This window comes from Sciurus carolinensis, chromosome 4 (assembly GCF_902686445.1).
Source record: "Sciurus carolinensis chromosome 4, mSciCar1.2, whole genome shotgun sequence".
Classification (NCBI taxonomy): Eukaryota; Metazoa; Chordata; class Mammalia; order Rodentia; family Sciuridae; genus Sciurus; species Sciurus carolinensis.
In genome coordinates, this window is record NC_062216.1 from 2599867 (window position 1) to 2622320 (window position 22454).

The 22454-nt window shown below is 50.7% G+C and overlaps 1 protein-coding gene across 1 annotated transcript in view; it reads right to left on the reverse strand.

The window, feature by feature from the left end:
• The window catches only part of Csmd1 (CUB and Sushi multiple domains 1), a 1673782-nt gene that overhangs the window by 553786 nt on the left and 1097542 nt on the right, over positions 1-22454 (reverse strand). The gene's annotated exons all lie outside the window — the stretch shown is intronic.

Here is a 22454-nt window from a genome sequence, read left to right on the forward strand (position 1 = left end):
AAAATACCGAGTCAAACTTAGTAAGTCTGAAAACAGAAAGCAGTCTTGTAAGATTCTGATTTTGTGGACACAGATAACAAAGTATTGGTTGCCAGGAGAAAGGAGTCAGAGAGAAAGCAAAAAGAAATGGGAGGGAGAAAGAGAGAGCCTCTGAAAGAGAAAATGTAACAAAATGTTGCTGACTGAGGGCCAAAGATTCCAGTTCTTTATTTTTACTCTAAATGTTTTTTTAGTTGTAGATGGACACAGTATCTTTATGTATCCATTTATTTTTTTCAACGTGGTGCTGAGGATCAAACTCAGTGCCTCACATGTGCTAGGCAAGTGCTGTACCACTGAACCGCACCCCAGCCCCCAAAGATTCAAGTCCTTGTGATTATTCTTGCAACTATTCTGTGAGTTTGAAATAATATCAAACAATTGCTTTTGTTTTCTGGTTTTTGTTTTTGGTAAGAGGCGAGTCCGTCTGCCTAAGGCCCTGAAGCTCTCTACAGCCAAAGTTGTCCACGAGGGGAGCAGCCGCCTGTGGACTGTGCAGCAGTGACCTGGGTGTGCCCACAGGGATGGAGATGAAGTATAGAGATGCCAAATGGAGACAGCAGGCGCCTTCTAAGAGGGGAAGCTGCTACTCTGGTCCCAGAGCGAAGACCATGATCCACCCTTATCCTTGGGGTGACATGCTCCAACCCTGGGGCTGCCTGCCAGCACAGATGCTACTAACCTCAGGTTTACAGTTTTCCCTTTACTAATACCCATGAGAAGCTTTGTTTATAAACTAGCCACAGCGAAGATGAGCAGTAATGAGCCATAAAATAAAATGATGACAGTATACTGTAACAAATGGTTAAGCATCACTATCCTGTTCCTCTGGGCCACTCATATGTATGATGAGCGCTACATGAACCTATGCACTGCAATGCCATGCAGGTGATCTGATAAGCACAATCATGTCTGACCTCCTGGACGACTCACAGGTGAGTAGCTTACACACTGTGGATCCACTGGACACAGAGATGACTCATGTCACAGGTGGGATGGAGCAAGACAGAAGGAGATTTCAATGTGCCACTCAGAGTGGCGTGATAGTTTAAACTTATGAACTGTTTATTTCTGGAACTTTCCTCTGAATGCCTGTGGACTGTGGTTGAGAGTAATCAAGGCCAGGAAAAATGAATCTGTGGTGGGCAGACTCCTGCATGCTCCTCTGTAACAGTGTTGGTGAAGCAATCTACCTTCACCTTATAGTTTCTAAACTCCTCTCGCCTGTTTCTGCCAAATAGAGCTCAGATTTGTCCTCTGATTTTGCCTTTCTGAAAAGGTTGTTGTTATGATGCTAAGGAATATTGTGGTTATGGCAGAGAATTTTTTACCCTGAGGTTTGAGGATCTGAACATCTACTTTGTGAGAGGCAGAAAGACTTTTAAAAAGTGCAGTAACACACAGTGGCGAATCTCCACCTGCTCACTCCCCCAGTGGTCCACAGTGTGAATCTCCACCTGCTCACTCCCCAATGGTCCACAGTGGTGAATCTCCACCTGCTCACTCCCAATGGTCCACAGTGGTGAGTCTCCACCTGCTCACTCCCAATGGTCCACAGTGTGAATCTCCACCTGCTCACTCCCCAATGGTCCACAGTGGTGAATCTCCACCTGCTCACTTGCAATGGTCCACAGTGTGAATCTCCACCTGCTCATTCCCCAATGGTCCACAGTGGTGAATCTCCACCTACTCACTTGCAATGGTCCACAGTGTGAATCTCCACCTGCTCACTCCCAATGATCCACAGTGGTGAGTCTCCACCTGCTCACTCCCAATGGTCCACAGTGGTAAATCTCCACCTGCTCACTCCCCCAATGGTCCACAGTGTGAATCTCCACGTGCTCACTCCCCCAGTGGTCCACAGTGTGAATCTCCACCTGCTCATTCCCCAATGGTCCACAGTGGTGAATCTCCACCTACTCACTTGCAATGGTCCACAGTGTGAATCTCCACCTGCTCACTCCCCAATGGTCCACAGTGGTGAGTCTCCACCTGCTCACTCCCAAAGGTCCACAGTGTGAATCTCCACCTGCTCACTCCCCCAGTGGTCCACAGTGTGAATCTCCACCTACTCACTCCCCCAATGGTCCACAGTGTGAATCTCCACCTGCTCACTCCCCCAGTGGTCCACAGTGTGAATCTCCACCTGCTCACTCCCCCAATGGTCCACAGTGTGAATCTCCACCTGCTCACTCCCCCAGTGGTCCACAGTGGTGAGTCTCCACCTGCTCACTCCCAATGGTCCACAGTGGTAAATCTCCACCTGCTCACTCCCCCAGTGGTCCACAGTGTGAATCTCTACCTGCTCACTCCCCCAGTGGTCCACAGTGTGAATCTCCACCTGCTCACTCCCCCAGTGGTCCACAGTGTGAATCTCCACCTGCTCACTCCCCCAGTGGTCCACAGTGTGAATCTCCACCTGCTCACTCCCCCAGTGGTCCACAGTGTGAATCTCCACCTGCTCACTCCCCCAGTGGTCCACAGTGTGAATCTCCACCTGCTCACTCCCCCAGTGGTCCACAGTGTGAATCTCCACCTGCTCACTCCCCCAGTGGTCCACAGTGGTGAGTCTCCACCTGCTCACTCCCCCAGTGGTCCACAGTGTGAATCTCCACCTGCTCACTCCCCCAGTGGTCCACAGTGTGAATCTCCACCTGCTCACTCCCCCAGTGGTCCACAGTGTGAATCTCCACCTGCTCACTCCCCCAGTGGTCCACAGTGTGAATCTCCACCTGCTCACTCCCCCAGTGGTCCACAGTGGTGAGTCTCCACCTGCTCACTCCCCCAGTGGTCCACAGTGTGAATCTCCACCTGCTCACTCCCCCAGTGGTCCACAGTGTGAATCTCCACCTGCTCACTCCCCCAGTGGTCCACAGTGTGAGTCTCCACCTGCTCACTCCCCCAGTGGTCCACAGTGTGAATCTCCACCTGCTCACTCCCCCAGTGGTCCACAGTGTGAATCTCCACCTGCTCACTCCCCCAGTGGTCCACAGTGTGAATCTCCACCTGCTCACTCCCCAGTGGTCCACAGTGTGAATCTCCACCTGCTCACTCCCCCAGTGGTCCACAGTGTGAATCTCCACCTGCTCACTCCCCCAGTGGTCCACAGTGTGAATCTCCACCTGCTCACTCCCCCAGTGGTCCACAGTGGTGAGTCTCCACCTGCTCACTCCCCCAGTGGTCCACAGTGTGAATCTCCACCTGCTCACTCCCCCAGTGGTCCACAGTGTGAATCTCCACCTGCTCCCTCCCCCAGTGGTCCACAGTGTGAATCTCCACCTGCTCACTCCCCCAGTGGTCCACAGTGTGAATCTCCACCTGCTCACTCCCCCAGTGGTCCACAGTGGTGAGTCTCCACCTGCTCACTCCCCCAGTGGTCCACAGTGTGAATCTCCACCTGCTCACTCCCCCAGTGGTCCACAGTGTGAATCTCCACCTGCTCACTCCCCCAGTGGTCCACAGTGTGAATCTCCACCTGCTCACTCCCCCAGTGGTCCACAGTGGTGAGTCTCCACCTGCTCACTCCCCCAGTGGTCCACAGTGTGAATCTCCACCTGCTCACTGTCGAATGAGCCGATGAGACCTCACTGACCCTGAAGCCTAGCCTTGCCTGCCTCGCCTTCCTTTTCCCTTTCTTTCTTTTCCTTCTTTCCTTCCTTTCTTTCTCTTTGTCCCCCTTTTTATTTCCTTCCTTCCCTCCCTCCCTCCCTTCCCTCCCTCCCTCCCTCCCTCCCTTCCTTCCTTTCTCTTCAAAAAAGTACAGTCAGCACTTCTGACACTATTAGCAGCCCTTGAACTCCAAACCCAAAAGACCTCAGAAATGGAGTCTGTGAGAAACACTGAACACTCACCCCAGGTCACATCAGTTCCCCAACCATGTACTGTACCAGTTGGAAACACACAATCAGATTTTTAAAAGTTTCATATTTTCACTTTCTCTTCTTTCCAAGCCCTTTCTTCTCTGTGTGTTGTCTTTAAGGTCAAAGCTGGTGAACATGGGTAATTTGGAAATATGAGGCTCTGGCCAGGCAACCTGGAGAGGCCACTTCTCAGAGTCCTGGGGAGCCGTGGTCCATGAAGGGAAGCTGTCACATCCCGTGTCCACCAGACCCCAAGGTGGCTTTCCCCAGGCAGGGCCACAGATGCCAGACTGACGCCTGTCGGTGGCTGCTGTGTGCTGCTTCCCTTCCAGTCTGGCAGGGCCATCTTGACCCGACGGCAGCCGCACAGAGTCAGCCCTTGCATCTCAGACAGACGGGCTTCCTTTCAACGTGACAGCTTACTGTTGTCACACAGGATGATCTGAACTTGGTTCACAGATGTGAAAAGCCACCGTCACCACTTGGGGAGCCACACACACAGCAACAAGTCAGGCAGAGTTCACTGCAATCATGTGGCTCTGTGTTAGAGCCTCTGCCCCTTCTTCTCACAACACACATACACACAGCATCCTTCTCCCTGGTACCTTAGAACTCACCTGCAATACGACCAAACTCGATATAAACTGTTGTTCAGGAATTAATTTAAAATGACATTGTTAGCCAAAAAATGGATGTAACAGAAAGACAGGGATTTATGAAATATGAGTTTCTAGTAGTGCTTGAAAAGATGTGAAATCGTGGTGGTGCATGGAAACCAGTTTGTTTGGACTGAGCACAGCATCAGCGAGGTCGAAGAAGTGCTGTACACATGTTGATGAGCTGAGAAGCCTAAGAAACCTGGCCGAGTGCCCTGACGCAAACCAGAGGAAGCAGGCCAACCCACACAGCCAGGAGGCTGAAGGAGTCTGGGGAGGAGCAAGCTTCCTCACCCCTCAGACGCAGCCCATCTTCTTCACAGGCCAGCCTTGGCTGGCAAGGTGTGGGGATCCTGAGCAACACCCACTGATCCGGGATCAGAGCAGACACAGGGCCTCACGGGGATCTTGGCAGGCAGGGAAGGGCTCTTGACCTTGAGCTCATGGGGACAGGGGCAGGTGCTCCTGTGGGTTCTGCTGATGCACCAGGGCAGCCTGGTGTCCAGAGCCCAGTGAGCAGCACTGTCCCACGGCATGCACTCCTACCACACCCCAGACCTTGGCCTCCATGCAGCTGAGCTGTGGGGCCTCCTGTCTGGCATTTGTTGGTCTTGCATCATTCACACTGTCTGCAAAGGGTGGTAGAGGGTGCAGAAGTCCCTACGGAGGACAGCTGTGCTTCCTTCAGTGGGTGCATGGAAGGTGTGCTCACGTGCAGGCTGCAGCCCTACAGCTGAGCCTGGACCGCAGGCAGCACAGTGTTGGCAAAGCCAAGTACCAGGGACCCTCTAGACCTCAGGGTCTTGGTTTCTCTGCTCCAGCAGGAACTGGGGAGCCCAAGGCCTTCTTGGTGCTCAATCCTCATCCTCCAGGGCTGGATCACAATGGCTTACTCTCATCTCACCTGCAGCTAATTTGGCCGTGACTTTGACTTCTAGCTTTTTTTTGACGGACATGTACTTGTCTTTTAAATCTGTATTTTTCAGTTTATGTAACATTTCATGAAGTTGCATAAGTGACGTGACAAGGACACTCTTGTAAGTAGGTCAGGCATAAACACAGCTCAGGCGAGCAGGCCCCACCCCTGCATGGACGCTGGTGGGGACCGAGGTGATGCTTACACCCACGTGCCTCCGGCAGGAAGCACTGCTGCAGTGGCCACGCCGAGGTGACCACGCGGAGGCTGCCTACCCCCTGCACACGCACAAAGACAAGAGAAATGAGTGCTTCCCGCACGTTCACCCTTTTTGAGTCATTTTTAACAGCGCAGGCACGCTCGCGCTCACTGGAAATGAGCTGCCATCAGGGGCAGAGAGGTAGGCACAGTTTGCAAGAAAACGGGATGAGTTTCCTAAATTTCCAAGATGAACGGGGTCTGGTTGAGGATGGGTCTTCAAACTTCATCTTCTGAAGGAGCGGACAGCATAATCTTAGTCTTGTGGAGGTGAGAATCATAGAAGGATGGTGGCCCAAAGGCTCCGGAGCATCTCCCACCACCCTAAGATCCTCTCCCTGCAGGAGTTGGGAAAAGCTCCGTTTGACACCCAGCAGTGTGCTCTGGGAAATATGGGGTGTGGAGTATCCTATCACCCAGATCCCCAGCCACACAGATGCCCCAGAGGATGCTGGGGTAGCGGGTGCATCTGGAAGCAAAGTCCCTGGAGTGCCAGGTCTGCAGCCTGGGAGCAGGTCCCCAACAGAGGGGTTCACAGGCCTCTGCGAGCGAGGGCCACAGGGGCACCAGGACAGAAGAGAAGGGAGGGGGAAGGTACGAGGGAGAGACGCCACCCAGAGCAGTCCTCTGAGGCAGCAAGAGCAGGCGGCGGGGCCACTGCTCCCGAACCCTGATCCGACAGCAGCCCTGCTTCTCAGCTGGGGTGAGCTCTTCGTCCTCCTCCTTAGCCAGCCTCTTACCAAGGTGGAAGTGTGGAGCTCTCTGCCCTGGAGGTATTGCTCATGCAAAGGCGCCAGCTTCTCTCTCCTAATCCCCACGGGAGCCGGGCGAGCCCAGAGCAGAGCACAGGGCAGAGCTTGACCTTCCTCCTTGCCGGCAACCCACGCCTCCAAGGCTTTGAACCTCAGGGGCCCTTCACCACCCACGGCAGTTCAGGATGTGGGCCCATCAGGTCCTTCTGTAACTCCATGTCTGGCCACCGCTCCAGCAGGACCCTCTGCCAGCGCATGTGCGGCCTGAAGCCCCAAGGCAGGAGCCGGGAGTGAACCTCGACCAGAAACTGGACGATGTCCAGCCATTACTATTGGCATTGGATCTGCTATTTTTCTGCCGCCACTATTCTCCCTTCCCACACTATTTTACAACCCAGATTGTTAGCCCATGAACTCCCTAGTCAGCCATGGGTCCCTTTTTATTAGTCTGAGCAATTCCACTACTTAAGAATAGCTCCCCTGCCATTTTCTCTCTCCTCTTCATTCTCTCTCTCTCCTCCTCCTCCTCTGTCTCTCTCTCTCTCTCTCATTTTTTCTCTTTCTCTCATTTTCTCCCTCTCTTTATCTCACCCTGCGGGCAGACACTCTGCCTGTCCACTTAATAAAATCTCTTGCATGAGTTCCCGCGTCTGGAGTGGTTTCTGGGTGCTTTCCAATTAGAACAAGCTGAACTTCATGATGAGACAACCCAATTCTGTTTCCTGAGCACTCTGTCAAATTCACTCCTACTTGCAGACAGAGAATCCCAACTCTGTACGTAAAAAAATAAATTTGCAATAGATGATTAACCTGCTCATCTAAAACAGATTTCTGGGGACCCTAGTCCTTCAGAAGAAATCTGTAAACTTAGGGGTATACCAGATGCACACCTGTGTGGGATATAGAAGCCATGTGGAAACCTCATGCTGCCTACCCTTGAGAAAATATTTGAATTCACCATAATATTTAGAGCGAATCCTAAAAATATGATTTACAAGGCAATATTTCAATGTGTGTAGCATATTAAGAAGGGCACAGTGCATACAGTAAAGAGTGGCCAGCAGGCAGGACACTGAGCACAATCGCCATCAAGAACTCAGGAAGTCACCTTCAGACCAGTTCCACTCGATACTCTGCAGAAGTGAGCAAGGCCCTCACTGTCCTTAGGAGCCCACATCACGTGTGAGACAGCAGGGTGGACACACAAGAAAGGACTTCCCCCTGGAGGTGACAAGAAGATGTGTAGAAGGGTAGGAGCAGTTTGGAGAATGGAAAGGAGCCAATCACAACAGCAACACAGAACTCACGGGGACTTGCCTTACCACCATAGCACAAGGTTGCCATCAGAACAAAATGCCATCTAGAAACGCAGCAGGAAAACTGAAAAATTGCTTTTCTCCAATTAAAATTCAGGGTTAAAACATGCTTTTTTTTTTTTTTTTTTAACAATTTAAGATAAAAGTAAATTCAGTGCTACATGCTATGTGTGTGCTTTTAAAAAATGACATATTCCATTTTACATTCCTAGACTTGAGGTCAATATGACATTTTTATTTCAAACACTGCCATGGATTAGAGCCGTGCTTTTGCTGACCTGTGTCCCTGAAGATGAGCGCTCTCCCATGGTGTGTGGACCTCAGTTTGTCCTTGCTGGGGTTGTCACAGAGGAGGACCCTGCGCTTTACTTGACTGGACAAGAGCTAAGTCTCTCTGAGTGAAGTGCTGAGGGACAGTGTGGGCATTAAATTACCCACAAAAATCTCCTCCCCGAGATCTGGAGGCTCAGCGTCCTCCACTGTGAAGCAGCCCTTGGGTGAGACACTCCAGGACCCGATTTAGGGGGTAATCTTTAATAGCAGGCTCAAGGAAAAGATGGCAAAACCCTAGAATGCCTTCATCTTATTTCATAACAGAGGAATAGCAGCATGTCGACAAAATATCCTGTATATTTTCTTAGAAATTTATTTAACCAAATATTATCTCATTTTGCAAAACTAAGCAAGCTTTGCAGAACTTGGAACATGAAAAAGGAGACAGCTCCCTTCATCTTGGGCCTGCCTTCTCAGTTTAAGTGAAATATCCAGTTGGCTGGGTTTTATACAATATTTTTTAAATGTTTCATTAAGTGTGTTGTTTTAAAAATGCATCTCCTAGAGATAGGCAGGTGTGGGTTAGATCATAACTGATTGACTTGTAAATGCTTTTTTTTTTTTAAGGATGGAGTGCTGGATGGAATGAGATCAGTAAGCTGTTGACATCGACTGACGCTGGGTGGCTGCCTCGTCCCCTCGCCCTGTGGAATCTCACAACGTCTCAGTCTCAATCTTGCCATATTTGAAAAGAAATTAAATATTATTGGCAGAGCCAGCAAGGAATTCACTATGGAGTTTCCTCAAAAAATTAAAAATAGGGTGTGGGGATGTGGCTCAGTGGTAGAGAGCATGTCTTGTGTGGGTGGGCCCTGAGTTTCCCCAAGCACCAATAAAAAAAGTAAAATAGAGCCACAGATCTTTATCAGTCCAACTACTGGGTACACATGCAATGGAAGAGATCAGAATACTGAGGGGATAGCTACACCCCACATTTACTACAGTGCTATTCTCCATGCCAGGACATGCAACCCATCACGGACAGACGAATGGATAAAGGTAATGTGGTCCACGTACACCCTGGAATACCATTCAGCCTTGAAGACGGGAGTCCTGTGTCTTGTCACATGAATGGAGCTGGAGGACATCAGGCAAAGTGAAATACCCCAGGCACGGAAAGGCAAATACTGCATGGTCTCACATGTAGGTGCGTCTGACAAAGTCACCTCGTAGAAGCAGAGGTGCTTACAGAGGCTGAGGAGGAATCAAGGTGGGACTAGATGGTCGAAGGATCCAAATTTCAGTAAGATGAGAGGAGCAAGCTCAAGCCAGCCAGTGTACTGCATGCAGAGTATAGTTAACAACAATGTCTCCTGTTCTCAAAAGTTGCTGAGAGATTTTCAAGTGCTCTCACATAGAAAGCGATAAGTGAGCATGCTGATCAGCTCGGTTTGCCCTCAACAATGTGATGTCTTACAAAACACTGTGTTGTACCCCATAAATGTAAGCCATTTTTATGTCAATTAAAAATTCAGTAATGTCTTTTAAAAAGGTCAGAGTAGACAAAAGACTGGTTCAGGGGAAGGGACAGAAGGTGCCGCAGCTCTGAAGTGATCACAGTTGTGCATTGAGGAAGAGCTGGGACGTGGCTCCGTGGTAGAATGTCAGCCTAGCACGCCGAGGCCCGGGGCTCCGCCCGCCCTGTATTTTAGAGGTGGGCAGAGGGCGGTGCCCAAGGGCAGCAGGGCTCCTCAGCTGCAGCCACAGAGGCCGCGGGCCTTCCCTCCCGCTCCACTGCAGTGCAGGAGACCCAGGAAGGGCGGGGCCTCCCGGAGGGGAGCAGCTGCTTTAGGAAAATGTAAAAGACCCGCCTTTTCCTTTTCCTTCGCTTCCTCTCAGGATTCAGTCTCTGGCAGCCAGGTGGTGTGATAAGGTTTTGTTTCCTTTTCATGTAAAAAACGGTGACCCTGAAAGTCGTACCATTTAAACCTGCATACAGTAAATAAATTCACTCATCTTCTTATTAAAATAAAAGGCAGTGATTGTAGTAAAATAAGAAGTCTCTGCCCCAGGCTGCAATAAAGTCCTAAGGCATTTGTGGAGGGATGAAAACGGGCCCTGGGGTTTGCTAAGGACTCTGACGCGGGCAGGGCAGGGGCCGTGGTGTCCCAGCTCCTCGGCAGGCTGAAGGGGAGACCAGGGGAGCCCATCTGGGCAACAGAGAGGCCAGTCTGGCAGCAGAGAGAACCCCCCACAAGAGAAAAAATGCCCCATCATGAGGAGACTTTATGAAACAGACCGTCTGGCCCCAGCACGTGGCCGCTAGGAAGGCAACGGGGATTCCAACAGCAAGGCCCCTCGGGGAGGTCCTCGTGCTGTGCCTCGGGACTCAACCAGTTCAGGAAGGGACGGAGCTGAAGGCGGTCACGTGGTCTTCACGGCTAAGATGCTGTGACCACGCCCCTGCTGGGCCAGTGCCCACTTCCCTCCACGCGCTAGCCTGTCCTGGCCACCAGAGCCTGTGCTCCGTCAGGCTGTCCACCCCTGGCCAGCAGCGATCTGCTCAGGTCACCTGTCCTAACCCACTGCCCAGACCGGCAGGACCCACAGATCTTTGGGCGCCGCGCTGAGGCCGCAGGGCAGCTCCCTCCGGCTCCCCCTCACTCTTGCCCAGGACAGCTGTGTTAGGACTGCTCCTCACGGGAAGCCATCCGCGCCTCCCAGGAGGCCCTGGGAAGACTGGTGTTCAGTGTGCAGCGGCTGCACAGCCACAGAGCCACGGTAACTGTTTACCGGCTTCACTCTCAAAGACCTTTTGAAAGTAAAGACTGAGACGCTCCTGAAAACTGGTCTCCTCTGCAACAGCGGTTAGGAGATCAGGTCTGAAGCCCGGGGGGCTCCACACCCTGCGTGCAAGATCACGGGACGGGGCGTGAACACACCATGACAGATGAAAGTGTGCCAGCAGGAGGACTGTCCCCAGGGAGCCCAGCGGGGCCTCCCGCTAGGGAGGGGAGGCTCCAGACCAGGAAGGGCCTTGGGCTTTGCTCCTGAACTTGCTTTCTCCCACCTCCAGCAGCCTCCCCTGGGTGGTAAGAGCTCTGCTTTCCCGGGCAGCGGGCCCTGCCACCTTGCCGGGGTTGCTTCTCCTGCTCCTCCACCGCTGCTGTTGCTCTGCCGGTCGTTTGCCCCAGCTCCTTCCTGCCTCTCTGTCGATCTCCTGTGCTCCGTGCCTGCCATGTCCTCGCTCCTTCTCCTCAGTCCCTGCAGTGTGACTCACGGGCTGGAAACCCGTTCCCCTCCCCACCATGGACACTGTGAGCTCTGGGACTCAGCGTGTTGAGACTGCTCAGACTCCTGGCTGTCCCTTAGAGACCGGTTTTGTAACGGCCGCCCTCCTGCCATCGATACGTTGGCCATGAGAGGCTCACTCCTGCACTTCTTTCTCCCTGGGAACACGGGACGGCTCGCCTGGGACGGCGGGCACTGCTCACAGAGCTGACAGCTTCCCAGCCACTTCACGGGACCTTCGAATTACTGTATCAGGAAAGGGCTGAGTCAGGTTGAAATGCTTCATCCAAAGTGGCTTCCGTAAGGTATGATTTACTTAACACTAAATATTTAAGGATGGTAAATAAATTCTTCTGACAAGATAAGAATGGCACTATTTTGTTTTTTCTTTTGATATTTTTATTTTCTGTAATACTCAGGAATGAAGCCAAAACTTGCTCATGCTAAGCTAGTTCTCTCCCACTGAGCTACACCCTCAGAAGTTTTTCTTTTTTATTTTGAGACAGGTCTCACTAAGTTGCTGAGTCTGGCCTTGAACTAGGTTATCCTCCTGCCTCAGCCTCCAGAGTAGCTGGGATCCCAGGCTTGAGCCATATGCCCAGCCAAGACTGACACTGCTTAACAAACAGAAACAGAAGGAGCTGAACAAAAACCCTCTTTAAGTTCATACTGTTCTCTCTTTGCAAATTTCTTTTCTTCCGGGAGGCAGATGGGGGAAAGGACAATTTCCAATTGTTAATTATTAGTAAATATATTAAATACATCTTGTAGAGAGAAACTTTGGATTGGAAGCAAGAGAAATGGCCTTCTCATGTTGAAATCCTGGCATGCTACCCTCAAGACTCGGCGTTTACCTTGTTGACTGCAGCCTGCCAAATTTACTCCTGGCGCTAGGATCAAACAAGCTTTCAACACCACGCTCTCTTTCTTTCAGCGTCACACCACGAAGCATTTCCATGTGACCTGGCTCACGTCTGCTCATTTACTTAAAAGTAAAAGATAGAGATGTGAAGTAGTGAGGTGGACTGCAATTTTTCTTATCGATAGTTTTCTTTAAATGAATAAGTATTGATCTTGCATACAAACTGACTATAATGCTTTCTCAACCTTATGTAAATTTCTTTAATTAGAATTGCTCTCTTTAGTTTTATATCACGCTAATCAAAAGTGAATTGAAGCAGTGTTTTGATGGTCATATACTCATTAGAGCTCTCTTCCCTAAAATGTAAAGCTTTTTATGAATTTATTCAGATTATGGTCCATAACTTTGAGGTGATCATTTTGAATACTGCTTCCTTCATTCAATTATTGACCTGCAACACAGGACACACTTCAAGTCTAACCATCATATGTTAGGACTGAGCCACTATTAATAGTATATTCCCAAGAATAATTCCGGGTCTTCAGAGCTTTGCCATTTCATCTAATGTGGGGCTGCTGCATCTACTTAAAATTAGTTCTAATTTCCTAAATGCTCATCTAATTATTTCAGAACAATTTACATAAATAGCCCATGAATCCTTAAAATGAAATACAGAGCCAGGAAATGATTCTGAAAAAAGAAATTGTACGCATGCCCTGGCTCGGCAGGAAGTCCAGGGAGCAGAATTCTGCATATTATTCCCCAGGTTGTTGAGAAAATGATCACAAAGATGGTGAGTCATGAAGACGATCCCCTGGGCTCCCAGACCCAGTCCACAGCCAGCTGTCCTGATGGACTCTCCACTGATTCCACGTCTGGAGTCACTTGGCAGTTCTTCAAAGTGTACCCACTTCCACACCTTTGGAACCCACCAGGTAGCCAGGGCCAAGGAATTCCTCTGTAGCCCTTACTGTGCAGAAGTTCTCAATGTTTTTCCTCTTTGCAAAAAAAGAAAATAAAACCATGCATTGGTCACTGTAGGCTCTCCACTCCAGGAGAAAGACAGTGGTCACCTGCAAAGGAGGTAATGATGCCAATTCCACTGACATCAGGAACTGTTCAGACAGGTACAAATCACCTGTGTGCTCCATCGTGTTCATTCCCTTAAAATCCCTACGAAAAATATCATTAAATGTCTCCAATTCCCAATACGCACTAAAACCAGAGAGTGTAATCATATGGCATAAAATAACATTCCCAAACTATAAAAATTTAACTTCTACAGAGAAATAAATCTAAAATATGAAAATGAGATTTCCAAGGAAGAGCATATCTTGATTGTGTCATCTAAGGGAATAGCAAGAAGTTCAAACTCTTAAGAATAAAACAACTCACACATGGCTCATTTGGAACAATGTATCTCCAATCACCAAGTTTTCTTCAGTACTGACTGCACTCAGCAATGTGCTGTGGGGTCTAAAATAGAAATGAGATGTAATCATGTTGTATGTGCTGGCATCCTACAGTCTGAACACCACGCTCATCTGCATACCTTCATGGCAGCAGGAGAAGCCCGCCTAGCACCTTCGTTTAGACGGGGTTCCAAAGCCAGGGCATCCCAGTCTCCATGTGTACCACCCTGGGTCACGTGTGTGCTCCCTGCTTCATGGCCTTCTGTCCCTCAGCTGTTCAAGGAGATTATGTCCACCTCAGGGGTGACTGAGAGGGCTAAAGGTATTCGTGATCCACACAGGAATGGACCCAGAACAAGCCATCCATAGACCCAGGCTCTGCTTACTATCATTAGACCATCTAAGCAAATGCAGGAGTTAGAATTTATCTGCCAGTGCACCTCGGGCCAAGTGGCTTGTTCTTAATCCCTATGGATGAACCGGATCGTGCCTCTGTTTCTTCAGCCTCTAGAAGAACTTTTGTACAAAGCTGATTCTTTTCCACAGGTGTTTCTCAGGCAGTGTGGACATGACCAAGAGGCATGAAGCAGCAGTGAGCTGGGACAGAGGGGAGCCCCGCCCAGCATGCGGGCAGACTGATACACCAGCATCTCTTGAGAAGCACTCAACTGGACTCCCTCAGAGGAGGACAGGAAGGCAGGAGGGCCCCAGGACCCCAGGGCAAGTGACCCTTCAGGCTGCCTTGAAGGACATCTGGGATTTGCATAGGTGGAAGGAAGATGGCACATTCTCTTGAGGAAGAGACTGGATGGGGAAGAGAGGAGTAGGGCCGCCAGGGCCACAGAAGGGCAGCCCTGAGACGGGCCTGGTGGGAGCCAGCCGACGGGTGCTGTGGGGGGTGCACACACTGAAGGCGGCTCTGCTGTGGCTGTCTTGGAGCAGGAGTGGCAGGCTCAAGCGACGTTTGTGGAATGCAGTGATGTTCTGCATTAACAAAAGCCAGGTTCCAAAATGGCTCATCAAATAGAAGTTGTGCACAGCCAAAATTACCCTGGAACGCACCTTCAGATTTAGGGAAATGCTGCCTGATCAACCATGATCTGCCAAGAGAAGGGGAGATTCCAGATTTATCTTTCCCTTCTCATTTTCACTTGGGAGAAAAATGATTTGCACTCCTTAAAATTTCTAAGGGTTTGAGGTACTCGAATCCTCTCTTCCTCTCTCCTTTCCTTCTCTCTCTAATCTGAACATAAGAATGTCAAGACTGCTTCGATTGGTCCAGTCGCAGAGACAGAGAAGAGCCTGCAGTCAGAGGAGCATGACCTGCCAGTGGCAGCGGGAGGTAACCTGAGAGGAGGAAGAGGGACAGGAGGAGGGACAGGAGGAGGGGCTGGCAGGGTCCATCCCTGACACGGACAGGGCGGCCAGCAGACCCTCTAAAGGTGAGTGGAGGGATTCCTCCCGAGAGAGGGCTTAGAGAAGGGAGCTGCTGCCAGGGGTGGTCAGTCTGGACCCTGCAGGCCTGGTCACAAGGCTGTGGACAGGACCAGGGGACAGTGGAGCTCAGACATCGACTTGACAGACACTGGGACAATGGCTTTGAGCAACTTCACTGAAATTGGCCATAGATCTCTGTCAGGTGGGGTGCGGGGTGTCAGTTCCCATCTTAAAATTGACATGTTTGTCTTCTGTGAAAGAGCATCTTCTGCTGCCACTGCCTTAAGTCACCCGAATCAGTGCTCATCCAGAACCGTGTGCTCTGGGACAAAATGGCGACTGGTGAGCACGCGTGGGCGAGTCAGGTCTCCCAGGGAGGTCCTGAGGGATTCCAGTTCCGAGTGGATGGTAGGTCAAGAGCATCAGTTCCCCCTCCAGGACTGAGCAGCCCAGTGAGAAGGTGTGGCTTCGCCTCGCCTGCACTGTCTCCTCCGAGGACACGTGATTTCAATGCTCCACGGGAATCAAGGCATCTTCTCTCCTTTCCGTTACTCGGAGGGGTCGCAAATGGGTGGCCCCTGCTCTCACCAGGATGTGGGACACAAGCAGCTCGTGAAGACATTTATGATACGGAGCACCGAGCGCGGTCTGGGGAGCCCATCCAGAGTCGGTTAGAAAGGAAGAGCTGTCTTTAAGACCACACCCCAGCTATTTTGGCGGAATTTCACTGCCCAGAATTCCATGAAAAACTTTCCTTTTTTTCAGGGCTTTATTCTGTCTACATGTACCTTGAAGGTTTCAGTGTATCTTTAGAAGGTTTCTTCTCTATTTGTGCCTGTGTGTTTTGTATATATCACTTATTGATACATGAATTCAAATTAGTGGGATGGCATTAGTAAAATTCACTATTTTCTTCTGTTTTCATGATAACAATTGGGATAGGGAGAGATCTGAATCACACAGCGGGCTGGATTTTAAGCTATGGCTTACACAAAGTAGGAGAACGTGGCCGGGCGGTCACGGCCCATCACCCCCCGTTTGCAGATGTCACTGTGTGAGACGGTGTCTAAAGGTGTAGGGTTGCATTTGGCAGTGTTACCAGAGTCCCAGCCTTTCAGGTCTGCCGTTTCCCCCAAATCGAAGGGAAGAAGTGGTGGTGCAGCAGGAAAGGGACGCAGTCAGCGTAGCTACGCCAGGAGCAGGGACACGGGCCCTCAGTGCCATCTTCAGGGGAACCCACGTGAGCTTCGGCTTTCAACGGGGGAAGGAACTGAGTGGTGGGCAGAATCCCCGTAGCTAAGTCTCCTGTGCTCTGCCTCCATGAGGTCCCGCTGGCTCAGGGAAGGGGTGACCACTAGGGAGGGGACCATCTCGTGGCCCCTGTGACGCTGCTCCTGCTCTGGGGCAGCCTGGATCCCATCCGGGTCTGTCGCTGCGGTTCAGGGAAACTTTCCAACAAGGGTGATCTGCCTGCAAGGATTGCCGTTCCAGGAGTCCTGGAAACATCATCCTTGTTCTTACGTTGGTGTCTTCAGCATGAAATGCAGGGCGGTGGGCTTCAGATGACCCTCCTTAAGGGATCGACATGCCTACTGCCTATGGGCAGAGTTGAGCAGGAATCTGACCACCTTTTAAGGTAGAAAGGAGAAGGTACAAAACAAAGCCAGGATGCCCAGCTTTTATCCTTCATTTAGTTACTTAGCGAGCATCTACCAGCCTGAGGGAAGAGTGGGGCTTCCCACAGCAGCATCCAAGGCCCTGGCAGGACACTGCCCCTCCCCTGTCCTGGACATGGGGCTTAGCACCTCCAGTGGTGCTTGACACAGCCACAGAACACAAGGATGCTTTGTTCCAGTGGGTCCTTTCTGTTCCTTTCTGGAGTTTTCCTTGTAGGAGTCAGTTTTTATTGAATGTGTGTGACAAAGGGTCCAAGTTCTACGGGTGACTTTGCTTTCATCCTTAGTCAGTGGTGCTGATCATACCAAAAAAATCATCACCATACAGTTTTAGTTCCCTTGTTTTGCAATATTAAAAAAAAAACTAAAATAATTCAAAACAATTGGTTAAAAGAAAGTCGAAGGAAGGAAATGGGCTTCAAGTGTTTTGTTCCAGAAGGGTTGATGCAGCTTTAGAGGTCTTCTCAAGTGCCTACTTCTTCATTTCAATCACATTCTCTGGAGTTGAATCTTTCCAGGGACAGGGGTCTGGCAATTGTAAGTCTGCAGAATTTGAAAGCAAAGAGCCTGATGCGTGGTCTACTCCTAAGACCTTTAAACAACTTAATATTCAACAAAAGAATTCAAATCACAGCTCAGGAAACACTGAGAATGGTAAATTTCTCCCGATGGCTCTTGACTGAAAGTGTGAAAAATAAGTATCTTCGGAGCCACAGTGCGTGCCAGCATTCAGGATACACTCCTCGCACTGTTATCTACATTCAGGAGCAGGAAAACCTGGTGTGTGCTTGGCCAAGAGAGTGAGTGCCAGGGCACATGCTCAGGAGTGTGCAAGTCTGCTGTTAAACACAGCCAATCCTCGAGATTTGAATGTCACACACTTAAGAGTAAGTCGCTCATGTTAACAGAGACCACAGCACTCTTGCCTGTTTCTAATTACACATTCATGTGTGGCTGTCTGCTAGGGAGGTTGTGCGCCTGTTTAGCATCTGTCTGCTGGAGTATTATGGAAGGGGAGCTACTGGGCACCTCTTCCCAAGGCGGGGACCAGAGACACACATAGGTGCCGGAAACTTGATGGTAGGAGAGTCACACCACACACCTTAGAAAGGGCTTCCAGAGCGTCCCCTCCGAGACCCACTTGGTAAACAATGACATCACCCACCAAGCACAGCAAGAAGAAGCATCTCCTCCTCCTGCTTCTGGGCCCAAGTCCATGACTTTCATTCTTGGAAAGTCTTCACCAACCACTCTAGGTCAACAAGAGCCAATGATGGTGTCCCCTCTTTATTTCTGTGCCCCTTTGAAAATACTTCCTCCAAAACACCACGCTATTGCTTATGCAATATTTGTCTTTACAAGGTGTGTGGTGTGTGTTGTTTTGTTGATGCACGATGTATGTTTACTGGGGAAGGGGTAGATTAGTATGGCTTGATTTACCCTATTGGGATTCAGACCTGTCTGTTTGGAAAGGCTCATGCAAGGAGAAGATAACCACTCAACCACACACGCACATGTGAACAAACCAGATAAAGATTTCTGCTTGCATCTCGGCTGAGTATCTGTCCTCTGAACTCCTCTTTCGACGCGTGTCGGGAACAAGAACCTGGCGTACAGGTGAAGTGGAACCAAGGTGCTGCACACGGGAGGTGAGCTTCATTCTTGAGCAGACAGTGATCTGGCAGCACGTGGGCGAGACCCTGGAAGAACAGGCATCCTCGCCCCCAGTCTGGGGGCACTGGGCCCCATCCTGCAGCAAAAGGCTGGTCCAGCTGGGGCCAGGCTCACAGCCCAAGGGAAGGGTTCTGAGCATCTTCCACACGGCACGGCACCTGCCCCCTCCTGTGGACACACCTGATCCAGAAGTTAATTTTAACTTGGAAAACAGCCGGGTACTCAGCCCTAGGGGTCCTGGCAACTTCCACGAGCATTCGTGGTGTGAGTTATTTTTAATTTGCACCCCATCAGCCAGCTGGCTGCGTAGTCTGCAGGTGGGATTCCAGTCCGCAGGCGGCTGCAGCTCTTCTCAGGAGAGTGAGGGTGTGGACGCACCCTGTGGGCACAGTGTGGCGGTGCCGTCAGTGAGAACCCTCTGGAAGTCACCATCTGACTTGTCAGTGTCGGCTCAAGCTCAGAACAAAGAGTCTGAGACTTCATGAGATCCTAAGGTCTTTGGGATCATCCAGTGTGGATCGCACTGTGATTGGCTTCATTTTGATAGTTGTGTGCAGTCCATGTTAGCTTGTTGCAAATCAATAAATCATTGAAATGCCACTTTCCTGACTCCATTACATAAGGCAATCTCGAGCTGCCATATGTTAACAGATCAACACAAGCTGAGGAGGAGTCACAGCTTTCTAAGCAGGTGCCACTGAAGTCAAGGACTTCAAAGAAGGAAATGCTATCATAGTTATTACTATTATTATCATTATTACTATAAACAAAGAAAACTAATCATTGTTAAAAACATCAGAGTATCATGATCCATTAAGTACTGTAATCATGGTACTAATTAAGTTCTTACTGTGTGTCATGCACTGCTGAGTACTTTGGAAATAGTGTCATAATGCCCCAGGTGTTAGACATTATTACCACCATTTCACAAATCATGAGCTTGAGTCAGGTTGGACTTCCCCAGTCCCAGTCAGAGCAGGGAAGAGAGCCGGACAGGAGACCCCTGTCTTGCTGCCTCCCAAGCCTCTCTTCATTCCAACTTTAACCTTTAGAAAATAAAATGTAACTAAGGTTTTCAAAGACGTGCACAAATTCCAAGTGCGGATTCACAGAAGTTACTGGGGTGCTTCCCAGTGAGGACCACCCTTTAAAGGTGAAGAAGTGTGAGAGAAATTCAGAGAGAAATCGTTCTACGTGCCAGAGGCCATGAACTTATGCCCAACACCGACTCTCAAGGTGGCAACAGACCCACAGAGAAGACAGGGACACAGGTGGGGGCTGAGAACAGTGCACCTGGGCCTCCTGTGCTGGGCCTCGGGGAGGGTGGGGACTTCACGCTGCCCTGAGACTTGACAAGCTGTCCCTGGAACCCCTGTGCCATAGAGGCTGGCTCCCCCGAGGCACGCTGTCCTTGTTCAGGGCCACATTCTCCACGAGCTGTTTCCCCCATGGCAGGGTCCATCACTGTGTCCCCCTTGCACCTCACAAGGGTCAGGGAGGTCTGGGCTGCCTGGGGTGCCCCTGTGGGTGTTCGGGTGCCCTGGGGACTGGCAGTGTGCACTTCCCTGCGTGGCTCAGCACTGGTGTGCGTGCAGAGGTGGCCTCCTGCAGAAGGACTCCACACACGGGGTGCTTTTGTTCCTGACTAGCTGCCGACTGCTGGGTAGGAAGACCAAGCCCTCGGAGGTGGTTGCTGAGGCCTGTAGGTTTACACCCCCAGTTCCTTTGTTGAAGTCCTTAGCCCCCCATGGTGGTATTTGGAGGGGGCCTTTGGAAGGTGGTCAGGGGTGAATGGCCCCTGTGGGTAGAGACCTCTCCACCACGTGAGGACACAGCAAGACGGCAGCTACCTGCAACCACCAGTGGCCTCCCTGACGCCCCATCTGCCCACGCCTGGCCGTGGACTTGCGGCCCAGACGGAGAGGGACAAACGCCTGCTGTGGAAGCCTCTGCTCTGCCCGCCGTCGCAGCCAGGAGCTCTCACCCGTGCATTTGCCTCACGCTCTCGCTGAGCACGCTCCATGGAAAGCTACGTCCCTGGGAGTTGTGTCTCAGACCCCGCCCGCCATCTCCTGGTCTAGGAGACCTGCTGGGGGAGCCTCTCTCATCCTATTTGATGCCCTATCGCACGGCCGTCACGGCATCAGGAGCGCATAGCTACAATATTATTAATTAGAAGCCGTATATTGTATCAGGCGAATACACATTTTAAGAACAGGTATATATGTACATATGTATATATATACACATACGTGTGTGTGTATACACACATATATGTATATAACACATTGTGTGCATACATGCACATCTTTTTTAACGTGTCTTCAGAACCAGGGAGCGACTGTGGCTCAGGCTCTAGAAGCGGTTCCTTCTGTGGATGCTTGCTCACCCACACTCACATGAAGGCACACTTGGCTCTCTTTGCCTGGCTCTACCTCCATCATGACCTTGTGTTTGATGCTGGAGTCCCTCCTCTTACCCACCCTTCATCAGGTCCTGAAATAGACATGAAACTGGAGTCTGATCCCTGCTCCGAGCACTCGCCAGACTGGTGGCCCTGGGGCAAGTTCCGGGGATGGGGTTCTATTCTGAGAAGGGCACTGGCGGTGGTCCTGCGTGGCAGCATGGATCTCAGGTCGTGGACTGCATCCGGTGCCCGGGCACCAGGACTGGCACTCCACAGGTGCCCAGAAAGCTCTAGTGCTGACCGCACAGACACTGTCCACCTTATACTATATTGAACTGCATAGAACGTCTGGAAACCTCTGCCTCAGAAGCCAGTAGCCCTCTCCCACACCTCCAAGTCCAGCTGCCCCCCCAGGACACCTGCTGGGAGAAGGCTGGCCCGCTGGGGACCGTGAAGCCATGACTCGGCGGGCACAGGGATCAACCATGCTTTTGCCAAGCCAGAGAAAACGAAATGGGCACCGAGCATCATACAAATCAACATGTCAGAATACCCTGAAAAGTGCCTAGGCGATTTCTGTCCTTGGAAAGTTTCGGGTCACACTGTTTATGTAAGACAGTGACTCAGTACCCTCCTAGAGCTATTTCTAAGTACTTCTTGAGTAGACACACCACTTTTACCTCTGCTACAAGAAGACACACCACCCAGACCAGGCAGGTGGGAAGCCACCTCAGTAACACTCACAGGTGGGCGGGGACATGCAATGGGTCAAGGTCACAGAAGGAGCAGCAGGGGTGGTGTGCACGCCTGCCCTCCTGGCTGCTCAGGAGGAGGAAGCAGAAGGATTTGCAGTCTTAAAGACGGTTTTGAACATATAGTGAGACCCTATCATGATAAAAAATAAAATAAAAAGGGCTGGGATAAAGCTCAGTGGTAGAGCTCTTGCCTAGTAAGCCAGGCAAGAGGTCCTGGGTTCCATCCCTGTCTCATCCAAAGCTACGCAAAACGCCCATGCACACCACAGCGACGGAGCTCAGGAAGCACCCCGGGAGGGTGGAGGCGCCGTGGTCTGAGCCTCGGCTCTGCTGCCCAGCTGTGCTTGGAGCCACATTGTTAAGGGGACCCTATAGTGGCTCATATTTAGGATCTTGGGACTGGAGCTGGAAAACTCAGCTATTTTGTTCTGGAAGTTTGTCTTTTAAAGAAAACACTAAACTTTGTAAAATGCAAATATAAATTTCCATCCAAACGTATCCACTTTTAAAACCAGCAGATAACATAAGACTCTCTGAATGCCACTGAATTCTGTAACTCAGAACCACTGTGCTCTAAAGTCTTCTCTTCCCCTTGAGCTCTGTCTCGACGAGAGAAGCAGGGGATGTACTGGGGGAACAGAAGTGCGGGCAGACACGCCTGCGGGCCATCTCTACCAACTCCGTGCCAGTCCCCAGAGCACTCTGTCAATATGTAATGACATCTTTAATTCAATGATCCCTGGACAACCTGTGGACCCGGGAGAGGGCTGGAGCCGCCAAGGTGGTTCTTCCTTTGCTCTCTTTCTCTTCTTCCCAGCGTCACCAGGGAGCTGTTTGTCCTGGGTGGCACCTGGCACCACCACCACTGCA